Source organism: Lithobates pipiens, unplaced genomic scaffold (genome assembly GCF_037356315.1).
Source record: "Lithobates pipiens isolate NorthernLeopardFrog02 unplaced genomic scaffold, aLitPip1_a1.2 Scaffold_19, whole genome shotgun sequence".
NCBI classification, from domain to species: domain Eukaryota; kingdom Metazoa; phylum Chordata; class Amphibia; order Anura; family Ranidae; genus Lithobates; species Lithobates pipiens.
In genome coordinates, this window is record NW_027507764.1 from 541,648,154 (window position 1) to 541,667,384 (window position 19,231).

The 19,231-nt window shown below is 37.8% G+C and overlaps 1 protein-coding gene across 3 annotated transcripts in view; it reads right to left on the reverse strand.

The window, feature by feature from the left end:
* TRPS1 (transcriptional repressor GATA binding 1) overlaps positions 1 to 18,096 on the reverse strand; it is a 399,923-nt gene extending 381,827 nt beyond the window's left edge. For 2 of the 3 annotated variants that reach the window (XM_077493239.1, XM_077493238.1), the window contains exon 1: positions 17,718 to 18,096. The gene's annotated coding sequence lies outside the window, so the exon portion shown is untranslated. The remainder of the gene's footprint in view (positions 1 to 17,717) is intronic. The other variant, XM_077493240.1, reaches the window with a different exon arrangement.
* Between the last annotated feature and the right edge of the window lie 1,135 nt (positions 18,097 to 19,231).

The following is a 19,231-nucleotide window of genomic DNA, read 5'->3' on the forward strand; positions in this document are numbered from 1 at the left end:
CACTCTCTCCGGTTTTAGTAAATTAATCCTTTTTTTTTTTTCGCACTGATTACCTAATACGCAAAATACAAGTAGAGTGCTGTGACCAACTTTTTTTTTGGCCAAACTTTTTTTTTTTATCATTGATTACACTAAATTGATATTAACTGAAGTTTAAAGTGGGAGTAAACTCCCACGCATAAATTTGTACCTATGTACCTATGGATAAGCCTATAATAAGGCTTACCTATAGGTACTGTAAATATCTCCTATGTGCCACTTAGGAGATATTTACTGTAAATGCTGCCAGTTACATCACCGGCGAATGCGCTCTGAAGAAACAGCCACCCAGGTCATTCCTTCAGAGTCCTGTGCCGTAAACAGCGGCTGCCGCATTCATGCATGCGTGGGAGTGATGTCATTGTGGCGCCGACCACTCACACAGCCAAAGTCTGCGAACCCGAAAGGAAGATTGGTGACGATGAAAGCCCTTCCAGCTAGCCACTGGAAGGACTTCATTCTAAGGTAAGTTTCACATAATGTACTAGTATGCAATGCATACTAGCACATTATGGCTTTAACTTGCAGGTTTTAGAAATAAAAAAAAAAGCACACAGTGGTTTACTACCGCTTTACGTTAACGCACGTCATTGCTTCTTACACTAAACATTATCTAGGTTTATGTAAGTGAGTAGAAAGACAACTCAGCAGGGTTTATTTACTAAAACTGATGAGTGCAAAATCTGTACATGGTAGCCAATCAGCTTCTAACTTCAGCTTGTTCAATGAAGCTTTCACAAAAAATCCTGGAAGCTGATTGGCTTCTATGCAGAGCTGCACCAGATTTTTGAGAAGAGGAGATGGGGGGGTATGATCAACGTGTACAAATATATAAGGGGTCCATATAGTGAACCATCACAGAGGAGAAGGGGAAACTCTTTACGTCTAGAGGAAAAGAGATTTCATCTCCAAATATGGAAAGGTTTCTTCACAGTAAGAGCTGTGAAAATGTGGAATAGACTCCCTCCAGAGGTGGTTCTGGCCAGCTCAGTAGATTGCTTAAAGTGCAGTTCCACCCAAAAATGGAACTTCCACTTGAAGGAAGGTGACCCCCCTGACATGCCACATTTGGCATGCAATTTTTTGGAGGGGGGGCAAAATCCTCTTTTCAGAGGGTCCCAGCTCCCACTTCCCCCCGGCACACCACGGCACCCGGAAGGGAGATCACCTTTTCCCCCTCCCTCTCAGCAATCATCTGGGACATGTCACAGGTCCCAGATGATTGCCCAGCCAGTCACGGCGCAGCGTGTGTCACACATGCGCAGTGGGTGCCTGGCTGTGAAGCCACAGCCAGGCACCCACAGTTACAATGCCGATGTCACAGAGAGGAGGGGGAAACGAGCGAGGCTTCGTGCGCCCGCATCGCTGGACCCTGAACAGGAAAGTGTCCGATTATTAAAAGTCAGAAGCTGCAGTATTTATAGCTGCTAACTTTTATTTTATTTTATTTTTTAAGCAGAACTCCGCTTTAAATAAAGGCCTGGATTATTTCCTAAATGTACAGAATATAACCAGGTACTAACATTTATAGGTTAAGTTGATCCAAGGAAAATCTGATTACCTCTCGGGGGTCAGGAAGGAATTTCTTCCCCTTCTGTAGCAAATTGGATCATGCTTTCCTGGGGTTTTTTGCCTTCCTCTGGATCAACTGTGGGTATAGGATTGGGTATATGGGATTGTATGATATTATTTTGTATTTATTTTTATGGTTGAACTAGATGGACTTGTGTCTTTTTTTCAACCTGACTAACTATGTAACTATTCACTCTCCAGCTTTAGTAGACCAACCCCAGTGTCCTTACCTTCATGAGACTTATTGAAGAAGGTAAAGAGTAATAAGCAAGAACCAATCAGAACTGGATGAGACTTTTTGGATCTGAGCCTACACCTTACTGAGTGTACACTGATTGACACTTTTTGGATGGACACTGTTTGTATTTGAACTTACACCTTACTGGTTGCATCAGATTACAACCCTTCGCACTGCCAGGTTGAATAAGTCTTGTAGGAGCCATTACTAAATTCACTCAAAGCTTTGCCGTAATAGTGAAAACAGTAACACAGCATAATATATTACACCTAGCGGAACCTAAACATACAAAACTACACGCAGGACAATACACTTTGAGGAACTCATCCATTACTTGCAGTAGTTATAAAAATAACTTTCCTCCGAGTGATGCGCTCCAAGTAACAGTATACCGAACTCCCACCACCGCTACAAAGTTCATTCACGGGTTTATAAACAGTTCCACAGGTGGCAAATACAGTAGATGCCTGTCAGTAGTAACACCAAGGGGGGAGATGACACAACAACAGGTACATTTAGCAAGGGCTACGGATTATTGACCGAGCAGGATAAATATACATGACTGCAAATATTTATATCTTCAGCAGCATTTATAAACTGTATACATTTTTGCTCCCCTTATATAAACTATAGATTCCCAAATACCCCTCAGAGTGTGGCATTTATATTGCAGCTGCCCCCCCCCCCCCACCAACGCAATGTAAACTTATAGTAGCCACAGTTTTGGAAACACATTATTTGGACTATAAATGTATCTCTAAATCTATTTGTTTTTAAAGAATAGATGAAGTTTATAAGGTAGACATACCCCTTCTAATAGAAGAACCTGTGCGGCGAGCTGTAAAAGCCTGACCTAGAATAGCTTAATAATATCGTATTTGGGGCATAATATTCGACTATAAATGTATTTCTGTTATAAACTTTTTTAAAAGAATGAGTGAACCAGCTTTTAGACATAGTTACTTAGGTAGACGTACCCCTTGACAGCTGCTCCACGAGCAGAACACACGTGTCAGTCTGGAAATACCGGTTCTAGAATAGCTTGATAAAATAGTTTTTGGGGTATACTATTGGACTATATATGTATCTATGCTATAATCTTTTTTATTTTTTTTCATATTTTTTTTAACAAAAAATAACTTTAAGACATAGTTTAAAAGTAGATGTAGCCCTTGACAGCTGCTCGATGAGCAGAACACACGTGTCACAGTCTGGAAATACCGGTTCTAGAATAGCTTGATAAAATTGTTTTTGGGGTATACTATTGGACTATATACGTATCTATGCTATAATCTTTTTATTTTTATTTTTTTTAACAAAAAAAAACTTTAAGACATAGTTTAAAAGTAGACGTACCCCTTGACAGCTGTTCGACGAGCAGAACACACGTGTCACAGTCTGGAAATACCGGTTCTAGAATAGCTTGATAAAATAGTTTTTGGGGTATACTATTGGACTATACATGTATCTCTGCTATAATCTTTTATATATATATTTTTTTTTAATAAACAAAAAAAAAAAACTTTAAGACATAGTTTAAAAGGTAGACATACCCCTTGACAGCTGTTCCACTAGGAGAACCTGGGTCATGGTCTAGCAAAGCCTGATCTAGAATAGCTGCTATTATCCTTTTTTCTTTTTTTAAATTAACAAAACAAAACAAAAAAATTATAATATTTAGATGTAGTTTAAAAAGTAGACATAACCCCTGGCAGCTGTACAACTAGTAAAATCTGTGTCATGATTTGGAAATACCTGATCTAGAATAGTTATAGTTATATGATAATATAATATAACAGGTATAGTTATATGATAATATAGTTTTAATATAGTTTTTGAGGCATATTATTTTGACTATAAATGTTTCTCAAATATAATCCCTTTAAAAAAAAAAAGAATACACACTATACAATTTTCTGAATATTTTTCCCAAAACCATATAATATGAGGTCAAACCTTAAGAGTTTCTAGTTGTATGCAACCAGGCAGGCCCTTGCACTACATGGTTTTGGTAAATCTAAAGGATATCACACAACAAAAGTTGTATACAGGCATACCCCACTTTTAAGTACACAATGGGGTTTATTTACTAAAGCTGGAAAGTGCAAAATCAGGATCACTACTATATAGAAGCCAATGAGCTTCCAGGTTTTATTACCAAAGCTTAATTGAACAAGCTGGGGTTAGAAGCTCATTGCTTTCTATGCAGAAGTGACCCTGATTTTGCACTTTCCAGCTTTAGTAAATAAACCCCATTGTGTACTTAAAAGTGGGGTATGCCTGTAGTGTGTATGGGGTCTTAGAAAACTAGTTTAAAAGGCAGACGTAGTCCCTTGACAGCTGTTCCACTAGGAGAACCTGTGCCACAGTCTGGAAAAGCCTGATCTAGAATAGCTTGATAATATCGTTTTTGAGGCATAATATTTTACTATAAAAGTACCTCTGCTAGAGCTTTTTTTTTTTTTTTTTTTTGCTTTGTTTTTTGTTTTGTTTTTAAAGAACGCACAAAAAACTTTTAGACGTAGTTTAAAAAGTTGACTCACCCTTTGCCAGCTGTTCCACTGGAAAAGCCTGATCTGCAATAGCTTGATAATATCGTTTTTGAGGCATAATATCTGACTATAAATGTATCTCTGCTATAATCCTTTGTTTTTGTTTTTTTTGTTTTTTAATGAACAAAAAATCTTTTAGACATAGTTTTAAAAGGTGGACATACCCACTGACAGCTGAACCACTAGAAGAACCTTTGTTCATGGTCTGCAAAAGCCTGATCTAGAATAACTTGATGATATCGTTTTTGAGGCATTGTTTTGACTATAAATGTATTTATGCTATATATATAGATATATATATATATATATATATATATATATTTTTTTTTTTTTTTTTTTTTTTTAAAGAATGCACAAAAAACTTTTAGATGTAGTTTAAAAAGTAGACATACCTCTTGTCAGCTTTTCCACTAGTACTGGAAAAGCCTGATCCTGAATAGCTTGATAATACAGTGACATTTGAGTGCTGATGTAAACATAACGTCAAAGGTAATTATTTACAGCCATGATTTTTTTTTTATATTAATACGAAATCATGAAAGATATTATAGTTATTTATTTATTTTTTTACTTTTTTTTTTTTAATTGGAGTATGTAGTTTAAAAAGTAGACATACCCCATTGACAGCTGTTCCACTAGCACTGCAAAAGACTGATCTAGAATAGCTTGATAATACAGTGACACTTAGAACTTGAGGGCTGATATAAACCTAACATCAAAGGTACACTCATTATTTATTTTTCTATTAATAAGAAATGATGAAAGATATTAAAGTTATTTATTTATTTTTTATAGAAAATTAGTAGTATGTAGTTAAAAAAGTAGGCATACCCCTTGACAGCTGTTCCCCTAGTACTGGAAAAGCCTGATCTAGAGTAGCTTGATAATATAGTTATTGAGACATTTTATTTGACTATCATTTTTTATATAATTTTTATTATAAATGCACAAAAAAAGCCTTTAGACATAGTTTAAAAAGTAGACATACCCCTTGACAGCTGTTCCACGAGTACTGGAAAAGCCTGATCTAGAATAGCTTGATAATACAGTGACACTCGAGGGCAGTCAAAGGTAATTATGTACTCCCATTATTATTATTTTTCCCATTAATAAAAAATGATGAAATATATTAAAGTTATTTATTTTATTTTATTTTTTATAACCCCAGAACACACACTATCACTGGTTGTGGCTAAAAGTCCATAATTCCAATCAAAAAAAATTAAATACTTATTGACTGTTTTGGAAAACCTTTGCTCTTTCTAGGGTTCATAAACTAGAAAAAAAAACTTTAATCCATATTTTTTTCTAAAAAAAAAAAAGCTGAATCAACTGTTTTGGAAAAACTTTGAGCCATTATTTTTCTAAAAAAAAGACTAATCAACTGTTTTGGAAAAAACGTTGCTCTTTTTATGCCCTGTACACATGGTTGGACTTTCCGATGGAAAATGTGAGATTGGATCGTGTTTTTGGAAAATCCGATCGTGTGTGGGCTCCTTCGGACATTTTCCGTCAGAATTTCCGACACACAAAGTTTGAGATCTGGATCTAAAATTTTCCGACAACAAAATCCGACCATTTAAATTCCAATCGTGTGTAGACAATTCCGATGGACAAAGTGCCACTCATGCTCAGAATAAGCTAAGAGACAAAATCTACTGGCCCGTTTATAGTCCTGTCGTACGTGTTCTACGTCACCCTGTTCAGAACGATCGGATTTTCCGACAACTGTGTGCGACCGCGTGTATGCTAGACAAGTTTGGGCCAAAATCCGTGAGAAAAAATCTGATGTATTTTGTTGTCAGAAAGTCTGACCATGTGTACAGGGCATAAGGGTCCATAAACTAGAAAAAAAAACTTTAATTCATTATTTTTCTAAAAAAAAAAAAAAAAAAGACGAATCAACTGTTTTGGAAAAACTTTGCTCTTTGTAAGGGTCTATAAACTAGAAAAAAACAAAACTTTAATCCATTCTTTTTTCTAAAAAAAAAGATGAATCAGCTGTTTTGGAAAAACATTGCTCTTTGTAAGGGTCCATAAACTAGAAAAAAAAAAAAAAAACTTTAATCCATCATTTTTTCAAAAAAAAAAAAAAAAAAAGACGAATCAACTGTTTTGGAAAAACTTTGCTCTTTGTAAGGGTCCATAAAATAGAAAAAAAAAAAAAAACTTTGATCCATTATTTTTCTAAAGAAAGACTAAACTGTTTTGGAAAAACTTTGCTCTTTGTAAGGGTCTATAAACTAGAAAAAAAACACTGATACATTATTTAAAAAAAAAAAGAAAAAAAGACGAACCAACTGTTTTGGAAAAACTTTACTCTTTTTAGGGTCCATGAACTAGAAAAAAAATAAAATAAAAAACCTTCCACCATGGGCCACTAATATTAGTGTATATTTAAGAGTGAAGGCTATGAATTCATAAGTATTAGACAAACTGGAACCATTTTTTAATATTTTCACCAGTACTGAGCCCAGCCAATACTGATATTTGGTACGATCGCAAAATTTTATTCAACACATTCCTGGGTAATCCAAATTTCATAAGAAAAATCACTAAAGCACTTACAGTATTTACTGGGTCGTGAATGTCACACTTACGTTCACTACGAGTAATTTTTTTTTTTTTTTTTTAGGATACCTATGTTACTACTCCGGAGTAAACAGACAATGCAAGTGCTTGTTTAAACAACTTTTTTTTTTCCCCCTTCTGTGGTCAAGACAGTCTAGGAGAAATTCGGTGTGCGGATTCTACCTTTGAAACGTGTCTTCGAGCCAAGAGTCACACGTTTAAAGATTCTTACGATTCGAAATAGAAGCGTAAATATGAAATCGTTTAACCTGTTCCTGCCTGAAGGAAACTGAGCCCCCCCCCCTTCTAAAAAAAAAAAAAAAAGGGGGGGGGGCTGAACAGAAACACACGGACTATCAGACGGGAGCCCTGCGGAGCGGCATATGGAAAATGTAATGTGCTCCATGTTAAAGTATCTGTCTAGTGTTATAAACTCCAATTTGACTTGTTAGGTGTAATATTTGGGACAGAAACGTCTGGGTTTACAGTTGTCCTCGGCTGCCAAAAAACGAATCCAGACTACCACAATAGTTGTCCTGTGGAAAGTAAATTAGGCAAAGGCAAACAGCTATTGGAAAGTTGTCAGTTGATTGAATGAATGGACTATTTTATGTCTGTGCAGAATATCTTAATCAAAATACATCCCGGAGTCGGGAACGGTATTTTTACTACCAATCCGTACATGTTTGCTTTTAATATAAGGGCAGTCAGCATGGCACTTGGGTAGTTCCGTGTTTTCCACGCACGTGAATAAACACATGTTCACCAATTTACTAAACCTCTAGTAGCCCCGATTTTTTTTTTTATTATTATTATTTTTTTTTGATTTATTTATTTATTTTTCCTTCTTTCATGCAAAATTAAAAAACACAGGCCTGGCTGATGTCTCAGACCTCCAGGTTGTAGTTTTAACATATCAGATGCCAGTCTAGGCCTCGGAAACTGCAGACCTCAAGGCCAAGGTAAGCCAAATGAATGAAAGTGTGTGTGTGGGGGGGGGGGGGGGGGGGTGGGGTGTGTTGGGGGTTACTAAGATAAGCTCAGAAGCCTGTGTTTGTATTAGCCACGTCAGAAAGTAAAAAAAAAAAAAAGTCAACCACTTTAAACAAAATCAAAAAAGTCTGGTATCATTTCCAGACAGTCGTGTCATTGTCAGTGGCTACAGAGCTTCAGATGACGACCCAAATTATTATTACATGTATACGGTGCACATTGCTCACCAGTGTAGATGCAAGGAATTCTTCCTAATGTCCTAATGTCTATTCTTCCTAATGTCTTCCAAAATAAAAAAATATAAAAAGAAAATATTTTTTTTTCAAGTTTTTTTTCTTCGCAATTTTTTTCCCCACATAACATTTTTATCTAAGTGCCACCTTTTCTCTTTATTATTATTATGCAGGTTTTATATAGTGCCAACAGTTTGCGCAGCGCTTTACAACATGAGGGCAGACATTACAGCTACATTACAATTTGGTACAAGAGGAATCCTCATTAGAGCTTACAATTTAAAAATCTTTAACCCATTAATACTTTGATTGATTGATTGATTGATTGATTGATTGATTTATTACAGGTACTTGTAAAGCACTGTCAATTTATAGTAATTTTTTTTTATTGTTATATATTTTAAACCCTTTACAACTTTTATTTTTTTATTTATTACAGGTACTATATATATATATATATATATATATATATATATATATATATATATATATATTTAGTAATTTAGACAACGCATTACCTGTATATTAACTTTTTTTTTATTGTTATATATGTTATACCCTTGAAAACTTTTATTTATTTATGACAGGTACTTGTACAACGCTGCTGACTTGCACAGCGCTTCACGTATATATTTTAACTTTTTTTTTATTTTAATAAATTGGGGGTTATTTACGAAAGGCAAATCCACTTTGCACTACAAGTGCAAAGTGCACTTGAAATTGCACTGAAAGTGAACTTGGAAGTAAAGTCGCTGTAGATCCGAGGGGGACATGCAAGGTAAATTAAAAAAAACAGCATTTTAGCTTGCACGTGATTGGATAATAAAATCAGCAGAGCTTCCCCTCATTTCAGATCTACCCCTTAGATTTAGAGCGACTGCACTTCCAAGTGCACTTAAGTAAATAACCCCCCATAGCATACCCTTTAAAGCTTTTATTTCTTTCATGTACTTATATAGCGCTGTCAATTTACGCAGCGCTTTACCTATATTTTAACCTTTTTTGTTATTGTTATATATTTTATACCCTTTAAAACTTTCATGATGTATTTATTTATTACAGGTACTTTTATAGCGCTGTCAATCTACGCAGGACTTCACCTATATATTAACTTTTTTTAATGGTGATATATTTTATACCCTTTAAAACTTGTATCTATTTATTGCAGGTACTTATATGGCGCTGTCAATTTATGCAGCGCTACGCCTATATATTAATTTTTATTTTTAACTGTTATATATTATATAACATTTAAAACTTTTATTTATTTATTATAGGTACTTATATAGTGCTGTCAACCTATGCAGTACCTCATCTGTATATTAACCTTTTTTTTTTTTTTTTTTTTATTGTTATATATGTTATACCCTTTAATGCTTTTATTTATTTATTATAGGTACTTATATAGTGCTGTCAACCTATGCAGTGCTTCATCTATATATTAAACTTTTTTTTATATTGTTATATATGTTATACCCTTTAATGCTTTTATTTATTTATTACAGGTACTTATAGAACGCTGTCAGTTTACGCAGCGCTTCATCTATATATATATATATATAAAAAAAAAATTGTTATATATTGTATAACCTTTAAAACTTTTATTTATTAATTACAGGTACTTATATAGCGCTGTCAGTTTACGCAGCATTTCATCTATATATATTTTTTTTTTTTATTGTTACATATTTTATATTTTTCACAAGTTTTCTCAAATAAAAGATAGTGTTAATGGGAGAAAGACCAGGAGTGATTAAGAGTTTCCTTCTATTTTTGTTTGAATATATCTGCGCCTGATGAAATAAAGACCGCCACTGTGATTTACTTATATTTATAGTTTCCATACAGGTCCCCAATGGAATGCTCCCTTGCATCTCTCTGACCTCAACTCCTTACTGCGCAGTATATTTACTTAAGATTTAAAAATACATTTCCAGGCTGCGATTAGACGTTTTGGGTCCTGATTAGCATCAAGTATTTTTTTTTTTTTTTCTCTCTCTTTGCAGCACAGCTTCATCTTTACCAAGGAGTAACAAGCCACTAACTTTTCAACACTTTGCAACTGTTCAAACACTCAGCAGAGAAAAAAAGGAGCTGTGTATTTACTCCTAACAATCTCACACAGGAACACAAACTACACCAAGGCCTAATCACTCATTTCAATATAATATTTACTTTACCAACACACTCGATTATGTTACATCACAGATAAAAACAAAAAACAAAACAAAAAAAAAAGATAAAGCACACGTACCCAGAGGTACAGAGCATTCATTCTGGCGATCTGTTAATTCAGAACCCTTTTCAATGTCTCCTCCATTATCAGCATAAAAAGAATAAAAGGGATTAAGAATAGAGAGTAATGACTCATTTCAAATCGTGTGCAGAAAGGCAAATTCTTCCAGGCTGCATGAGAGCAAGAAAAAAAAAAAACCCACCCAGATCAAACAAAAAATAAAACCGAAAAAATATAACATATAACCTCAAATACATGAATGAATGTTGTAGCTTGGCCTTTCATTCAAAAAAACTAAAAGCTATTACAAAAAATAAAATAAAATTAAAAAAAAACAAGTCACAAGCATTTATGATCCCAAACTTCACAGCCTGGCCATTCATGTAAAAAAAAAAAAAAAAAGGCACCAACAAAAAATTATAATTATATTTTATATATATATATATATATATATATATATATATATATATATATATATATATAGATATATATATATATATATATATATATATATATATATATATATATAGATAGATAGATATAGCCCAGACTACGAAGTTTGGGACCTTAAGTGCTTGCGAATTCTGTTATTTTTTATAATTACATTTTTTTATTTTTTAGATGAATATGGATAGGCACTGACATTTGAGAACATAAGTGCTTGTGACTATACACACACACACACACATATACATATATATAGAGAGATCTATATCTATCTACATACCTCACATATATATATATATATATATATACACACATATATGTATATATATATATACATATATATAGAGAGAGAGAGAGAGAGAGAGAGATCTATATCTATCTATCTATATATATATAGTGTGTGTGTATAGTCACAAGCACTTACAAACTCACAAACGTCAGTGCCTAGCCAATCATTTAAAAAATAAAAAAATAAAATTATAAAAAATAACAGAAGTCACAAGCACTTTTGGTTCCAAACTTCGTAATCTGGGCAATCAGTTAAAAAGATTTTAAAAAGCACCCCAAAAAACAAAAACAAAGTCAAGAGTGCTTCTGATTCCAAACTTCATAGTCTGGTCAATCATTTAAAAAGATTAAAAAAACAAAACCCCAAAAAAACAAAAACAAAAGCTCCATACACACTATCAGATTTACTGCTGATTTTTTCCATCAGATTTACCAAAACCATATAATATGAGGTCAAACCTTAGGAGTTGCAATTTGTATGCAATCAGGCAAGGCCTTGCACTACATGGTTTTGGTAAATCTGAAGACAAAAGTCATCAGAAAATCTGATAGTGTGTATGGGGTTAAAGTCACAGGCACTTCTGATCCCAAACTTTCACAATCATTTTAAAAAATCAAAAAAAAAAAAAAACAACCAAATAAAAAAAATCTAAATAAAGTCACAAGTACTTATGATCCCAAAGGTCATAGCCTGGCCATTCATTTTTTTTTTTTTTTTTTAAAAGTCTAAAAAAAATAACAAGTCACAAGCACTTATGATCCCAAACTTCATAGTCTGGACAATAATTTTAAAAAATTGAAAAGCACAAAAAAACAAAAACAAAAAAAGAAAACAAAGTCGCGAGCACTTATGATCCCAAACTTTATAGCCTGACTAATCATTTAAAAAATAAAAATAAAAAACACCAAAACAAGACAAAAAAAACAAACAAAAAAAAAAAGAAGTCACAAGCACCTATGATTCCAAACTTCATAGCCAGGCCAATCATTTAAAAATTAAAAAAACACAAAAAAACTAAAAAAAAAACAACAAAGTCACAAGCACCTATGATCCCAAGCATCATAGCCTGGCCAATCAAAAAAAAGAAACCAAAAAAAAGAAGTCACAAGCACTTATGATCCCAAACTTCATAGCCCGGACAATCATTTAAAAAATTAAAAAATAAAAAATAAAGCAAGAAAAACAAAACAAACAAAGTTACAAGCACCTATGATCCCAAACATCATAGCCTGGCCAATCATTTAAAAAAAAGCACCAAAACAAGATAAAAAAAACAAACAAACAAAAAATAAGAAATCACAAGGACTTTATGATCCCAAACTTCATAGCCCGGCCAATCATTTAAAAAATAAAAAAAAACACAAAAAAAGTAAAAAAAAAAACACAGTCACAAGCACCTATGATCCCAAACATTATAGCCTGGCCAATCAAAACAAAACAAAAAAAAAGAAAAAACACTTAAAAATCAAAAAACAAAGTAACAAGTATTTTTGAACTTTAATATTAACTTTAATTTTAATATAATTTATTAATTGGGAGAAAAACAAAATATAATAATAAATATTAAAAAAAAAAAACACAGCAAGCCCCCTCCCCCAGCATCAGTAAATAAAAAGTTTGTCAAACTTACTACTCATGATCGTTGTCCTTTGGTCACCTTAAATCCCATGATCACCACAAACGTATAACAACAAAACCTTTCCGGCAACAAGTTCATCAATTTTGTTTTGTAAAAATTACAAAGAAAAAAAATGTTAAAATGTAAAAAAAATAAAAAAAATAAAAATCACATCCATACTACGATTCTTCTCATGGTAAAGCAGTGAGCTGCTCCCTTAAGGAGAAAAAAAAAATATGACCTGGAAGTTACTCTAACCAAGCAACAACAAACAACAAAAAAAAAAAAAAAAGCCGAAAACAATAAGTTCCCTTTCCTATTATCTCTTCCTGTGTGTGAACTTGACCCTCGTGGTGCAGACAGGGCTTCAAACAGATTGGACCAGGACAACAGGAGAAAGAGCCAGGGCTACTGGAGACTGAAGTAGCCAATTTTCAAGTCTCGTGCTTTTTGACCCACCATGAAAAAAAAAAAAAAAAAAAATTCTCCCATGCACGTGAAACGTGAGAGGGGATGTTTCACCCTCCTCTCTCCCTTGGTGCATTGAGGGGGGAAAAAAAGGCACTTGTTTGGGTTCAGATCCCCCACGTTTATCACAGTCAAGACCATATGAAAAAGAGTTTCCAGGGGCACTTTGCTGCTGAAGGCTAGTTAATTACGACGCCGTCCCGAAGCATCTCATTGCGCCAGATTTAATATTCAGATTTTTTTTTTATTATTATTATTATTATTTTAAACCTTCTTTTCTTTATTTATTATTATTATTATTATTATTATTATTATTATTTTAAACCTTCTTTTCTTTATTTATTATTATTATTATTATTATTATTTTTAACATAAACAATGTAACAACAATATTTTTCATTTGTTGTTAAAAATCTGTTTGTTTTATTTTTTTGTTTTGTTTTTTCTTTTATTTAACAAGATTGTAATAACTGCATGCAACAGTGTCCAACAATATATTTCATTAAACTGCTAAAAGGAACAGGTCCAGGGACAATAATCTGCAACAACTGGGACTATCCCTGCAGATCACAATCACTTCTAGGGACAGTGATCTTTAAAAAAAAAAAAGCCAAGCTCTGGAGATCAAGAACAGTTCCAGGGACAATAATATCAAGAGAGGAAATCTACAGATGTTGGGACAGTCCCTGAAGATCAGAGTCACTTCCAGGGTCAGCAGTCTTCAAAAAAAAAAGTCCCTGCAGATCAGGCTCACTTCCAGGGACAATAAAGTAAATATATTTAGAAGCAGGGCTACTTTTAGGGACAACGAGGTCCAGGGACAAAATCTTATGACTGTTGCTATAGCTCAAGATCACTTCTAGGGACAATAAAGTAAATACATTCACAGAAGGCGGGAGGGACAGTCCCTGCATGGCAGGGCCACCTTTAGGGACAATCAGGTCTAGGGGGTAAACTTGGGACTGTTGCTCAAGATCACTTCTAGGGACAAGTAAGTAAATCCACAGAATCTAGCACAGTTCCTGCAAATCAGGGTCACTTTTTTAGAGGGAAAAAGGGTCCAGGGACAAAACCTGGTACTGTTGCTGAAGATCAAGATCACTTCTAGGGACAATAAAGTTCAGGTGTGAAATCTGCAGATCACGGTCACTTCCAAGGTTCAGGGACACAATCTGGGACTGTCTCTGCAAATCAAGAGCCACTTTTAGGGACAGCAGTCTTCAAAAAAGCTGGGACTGTTCCTCCAGATTGAGATCACTTCCAGGGACAATTAAGTAAATAATAAATCTGCAGAAGCCAGGACAGTCCCTGCAAAGGATCACTTTTAGGGTCAACAAGGTCCAGGGACAAAGTTTGGGACAATCCCTTCAAATCTAGAGCCACTTTCCTCTTCAAAAATAAAAGAGCTGGGACTGTTCCTCCAGACCAACATCACTTCCTTGGACAATGAAGTAAATAAGTCTGCAGAAGTCGGGCCCATGTCTACAGATCAAAGGTCCCTTCCAGTCCCTGTAGATCACGGGACACTTTTAGGGACAGCAATCTTCATAAACAATCTGGGACTTTCTCTAAATGTCAAGATCGCTTCCAGGGACGGTAAAGTCCAAGGATGAAATCTGCAGTACCTTTTCACTTTCGGGGACCATATCTACACAAATCTGGGATAGTGCCTGGAGATCAAGGACCACTTTTAGGGACAGCAGTCTTCAAAAGAGTTGGGACAGTCTCTAAATATCAAGATCGCTTCCAGGGACAATATAGTCCAGGGATGAAAAATGCTAAAACCAGGCCTGACTGTACAGATCTGGAGCAGTCCCTGGAGGTCAGAGCACTTTAAGGGACAGCAAACTTCAAAAAAGCTGGGACCGTCCCCACAGATCAGGGACAATAATGTAAATAATAAATCTGCAGTAGCCAGGCCAGTCTCTACAGATCAGGGACCACTTCAAGTGACAACAAGGTGCTGGGACAGAATCTGGGACAGTCTCTAGAGATCAGGGGCCCCTTACAGTGACATGAGGGTCCATGGATGTACTGAGGGACAGTCCCTGCAGATCAAAATCGCTTCCAGGGGCAATAAAGTTGATAATAACTCTGCAGTAACCGGGGCAGTCTCTACAGATCAGGGACCACTTCTTGTGAAAATGAGGTCCAGGGAAAAAACCTGAGACAGTCCCTGCAGACCAAGGGACACTTTTAGGCACAGTTACATGAGGGTAGATAGATGAATTAAGGGGCAATCCCTGGTCCCTGTAGATCAAAGGACACTTTTTGGGCACAGCAATCTTCAAAAAAGCTAGGACTGTTCCTACAGACCAGAGATAATAAAGTCAATAATAATTCTGCAGTAGCCGGGCCAATCTCTAGAGACCTGGGACCACTTCCAGTGACAATGAGGACCATGGACATCTTGTAGGACAGTCCATGCAGATCAGGGGACACTTTTTGGGACAGCAATCTTCAAAAAAAACTAGGACTGTCCCCATAGCCCAGGGACAATAAAGTCAATAATATTTCTGCAGTAGCCGGGCCAGTCTCTATAGATCAGGGGCCCCTTCCAGTGACATGAGGGCCATGGATGTACTGAGGGACAGTCCCTGGAGATCAGGGGACACTTCTAGTGAAATCAAGTCCAGGGACACAATTTGGAGAAGAAGAGACACTTTCAGGGACAGCAATCTTACAAAAATTGGGGACTGTTCCTATAAATCGGGAACAATAAAGCCAATAATAAATCTGCAGTAGTCGGGCCGTTCTCTACAATTCAGGGACCACTTCCAGTGACAACAAGGACCAGGGACAAAATCTGGGACAATCTCTGGAGATCAAAGATCGCTTCCAGGGGTAATAAAGTCAATAATAATTCTGCAGTAGCCGGGCCATTCTCTAGAGATTGGGGGCCGCTTTCAGTGACATGGGGGACCATGGACATGTTGTGGGACAGTCCATGCAGGTCAGGAGACACTTTTTGAGACAGCAATCTTTAAAGAAAAAAAACTAGGACTGTTCCTACCGACCAGGGACAAAAAAGTCAATAATAAATCTGCAGTAGCCGGGCCAGTCCCTGCAGGTCAGGGGACACTTTTTGAGACAGCAATCTTTAAAAAAAAAGTAAAAAAAAAAAAAGGACTGTGTCTACAGACCAGGGAAAATAAAAAATAAATCTGCAGTAGTCGGGTCGCTCTCTACAATTCAGGGACCACTTCCAGTGACAACAAGGACCAGGGAAAAAAATTTGGGACAGTCCCTGTAGATCAAGATCACTTCTAGGGGCAATAAAGTCAATAATACATCTGCAATAGCCAGGACAGTCTCTAGAGATCAGGGGGCCCCTTCCAGTGACATGGGGGACCATGGATATGTTGTGGGACAGTCCCTGCAGATCAGGGGACACTAGGACTGTTCCTTCAGACCAGGGACAATAAAAGTGAATAATAAATCTGCAGTAGTCGGGACAGTCTCTAGAGATCAGGGGGGCCCCTTCCAGTGACATGAGGGGCCGTGGATGTATTGAGGGATAGTCCCCGGTCCCTGCAGATCAGGGGACACATTCAGGGACAACAAGGACCAGGCACAAAAAAATCTGGGACAGTCTCTGGAGAGCAAAGATCACTTCCAGGGGCAATAAAGTCAATAATAAATCTGCAGTAGCCGAGACCGTCTCTAGAGATCAGGGGGGCTCCTTTCAGTGACATGGGGGACCATGGACATGTTGTCGGACAGTCCCTGCAGATCAGGGGCCCATTCCGGTGACATGTGGGGCCATGGAGATGTTGTGGGACAGTCTCTTGAGATCAGGGGCACCTTCTGGTGACATGAGGGACCATGGAGATGTTGTGGGACAGTCTCTAGAGGTCAAGGTGCCCCTTCCAGTGACATGGGGGACCATGTAGATGTTGCAGGACAGTCTCAACGGATCAGGGGCCCCTTTCAGGACAGTCCCTGCAGATCAGGGGACACTTCTTGAGAAATAAAACAAATCTAGGACCGTTCCTACAGACCAGGGACAATAAAAGTGAATAATAAATCTGCAGTAGCCGGGACAGTCCCTGGAGATCAGGGGGCCCTTGCAGTGACATGAGGGACCCTGGATGTATTAAGGGACAGTCCCTGCAGATCAGGGGACACTTCCAGGGACATGGGGGACCCTGGATGTATTGAGGGACAGTCCCTGGAGATCAGGGGGCCCTTGCAGTGACATGAGGGACCCTGGATGTATTGAGGGACGGTCCCTGCAGATCAGGGGACACTTCCAGGGACAGCAATCTTCAAAAACTCTGCTCCAGTCCCTGCAGATGAAGATCACTTCCAGGGGCAAGTAAGTGGATAATAAATCTGCAGTAGCCGGGACAGTGCACAGATGAGGGGCCCCTTCCAGGACAGTCCCTGCAGATGAAGGGCCCCCAGTGCAGACACAGAGCAGACATGCAGTCACACAGTGACCCCCCCCCCCCCCCTTACCTGTTGATTGATGTGTAGTAGCCGGCTGCTGATCAGTGTGGAGGATGGAGGGGCTCCGGGGTGATCCATGTACCGCTTCCTTGTAGGTTGCAGAGTTGATGTGATTATTGGGGGGGGGGAGGTTTCCTGTTCCCCCCACTGTGTGTGTCTGAGTGCAGAGACAGGAACAAGGAGTGGGGGGCTCTGGGAGGAGGAGAGGAGGAGGAGGGGGGGAGAAGGAGAGATCTGGGGGGGAGATCTAATAGGAGATCCCTGGATCCCGACAATACCAGATCCCAGACAGATCAGCTCTTTATCAGCAAATGTTATCGCTTGTCAGGACCTCAGTCTGCGAGCATTACGTCAGATCCAACACACCAAACACTATTAATATCAAAGGAGCCTTAACCAGGGACAGGCGCCGCCCCCTCCGCACGGCTTAAAGGAGCACAACCCTTCTACAGACACAGGAGGAGGAGGAGGAGGAGGAGGAGGGGAGAGCACGCTGCTCACAGACACCCCCACCCCCCTCCACCATACACACCGTCTACTCCATGCAACCTGTGTGCCACTCACACACAAACTTTCTATCCGATCATTGCATCCGATCATCCCCTCCACACATTGTATCCGATCATCCCTTCCACACATTGTATCCGATCATCCCCTCCACACATTCTATCCGATCATCCCCTCCACACATTGTATCCGATCATCCCCTCCACACATTGTATCCGATCATCCCCTCCACACATTGTATCCGATCATCCCCTCCACACATTCTATCCGATCATCCCCTCCACACATTCTATCCGATCATCCCCTCCACACATTCTATCCGATCATCCCCTCCACACATTGTATCCGATCATCCCCTCCACACATTCTATCCGATCATCCCCTCCACACATTCTATCCGATCATCCCCTCCACACATTGTATCCGATCATCCCCTCCACACATTCTATCCGATCATCCCCTCCACACATTGTATCCGATCATCCCCTCCACACATTCTATCCGATCATCCCCTCCACACATTCTATCCGATCATCCCCTCCACACATTGTATCCGATCATCCCCTCCACACATTCTATCCGATCATCCCCTCCACACATTGTATCCGATCATCCCCTCCACACATTGTATCCGATCATCCCCTCCACACATTCTATCCGATCATCCCCTCCACACATTCTATCCGATCATCCACCCCACACATTCTATCCGATCATCCCCTCCACACATTGTATCCGATCATCCCCTCCACACATTCTATCCGATCATCCCCTCCACACATTGTATCCGATCATCCCCTCCACACATTCTATCCGATCATCCCCTCCACACATTCTATCCGATCATCCCCTCCACACATTCTATCCGATCATCCCCTCCACACATTCTATCCGATCATCCCATCCACACATTGTATCCGATCATCCACCCCACACATTGTATCCGATCATCCCCTCCACACATTGTATCCGATCATCCCCTCCACACATTGTATCCGATCATCCCCTCCACACAC